Consider the following 1,078-nt stretch of genomic DNA (forward strand, 5'->3'; position numbering starts at 1 on the left):
AACCCGAAACCCGAAACCCGAAACCCGAAACCCGAAACCCGAAACCCGAAACCCGAAACCCGAAACCCGAAACCCGAAACCCGAAACCCGAAACCCGAAACCCGAAACCCGAAACCCGAAACCCGAAACCCGAAACCCGAAACCCGAAACCCGAAACCCGAAACCCGAAACCCGAAACCCGAACAACCCGAAACCCGAACCCGAACCCGACCCGAACTAATCCCATATTGCGCGCTCGTCCGAGCTCATCCATTTCCAGCACATGTAGAACTGCGATCTGATCGAGCGAAGCCTATTCCGATCCAGCTCTCCCTCCGCTCCCTCGAGCAATGTTCACCCGTTTGGATCGCCCATACTCGTTTGACAGTACAAAAGAACATTGTCCAGGGACGGGGGCGCTCCCTTGTACCATCAGAGTCTTCTCGTTTTTCAGATTATATGAAACTGCTCAATCGAACGATAGAATGATTCAGAAAGGACAAACGCTCCACGATGGGTTCGAACCACCGACCTTGTGGTTAACAGCCACACGCTCTGCCTACTGAGCTAGCGGAGCACTAAAATACTATATATGAAGCTTCTTTCTTTTTTTTATACTGCAACACATTTTGAGAGCTCATCAGGGTTTGATTTCCCTAAGCAAGGTCACTATGACAACATCAGGTTTTCACAAGGAATTCGCGATTATCAGAACATAGAATTGACAAGAAAAAGATCAGATATATCACCCACCGTGGGGCTCGAACCCACGACCACAAGGTTAAGAGCCTTGCGCTCTACCGACTGAGCTAGACGGGCCAACCAACCGGATTGGGCAAGAGCTGGTCCGCCCGACCTTACCAAATCGAGGCCTCATCATCGCCCTCTTTATCCATATCAGTATTTACGTGAGTGAGAGCAAAAAATGCGCGATATTTCCGATGCCCGTGAGACCGCAGTTTTATGTTCATCCTATTCGAGATGAGTTCCACGACTAGCTGGGGAGTCAGACGTTCCTTATGGGGTGGGGGGGTGATTGGTGATACCATAGATAAACATAGATCGTAACTTGCAGCTCATTGATATCCTAAACTTCGTG

The 1,078-nt window shown here is 49.7% G+C and overlaps 2 non-coding genes across 2 annotated transcripts; both read right to left on the minus strand.

Annotated features, from left to right (window-relative positions):
* Positions 1-483: 483 nt before the first annotated feature.
* Pmar_PMAR011424 lies at positions 484-556 on the minus strand. Its single transcript has one exon. It is a non-coding gene; the product is annotated as a tRNA-Asn (tRNA).
* A 169-nt stretch (positions 557-725) lies between these two features.
* Positions 726-798, minus strand: Pmar_PMAR011425. Its single transcript has one exon. It is a non-coding gene; the product is annotated as a tRNA-Lys (tRNA).
* Between the last annotated feature and the right edge of the window lie 280 nt (positions 799-1,078).

This window comes from Perkinsus marinus, assembly GCF_000006405.1.
Source record: "Perkinsus marinus ATCC 50983 genomic scaffold scf_1104296959238, whole genome shotgun sequence".
Classification (NCBI taxonomy): Eukaryota; Perkinsozoa; order Perkinsida; family Perkinsidae; genus Perkinsus; species Perkinsus marinus.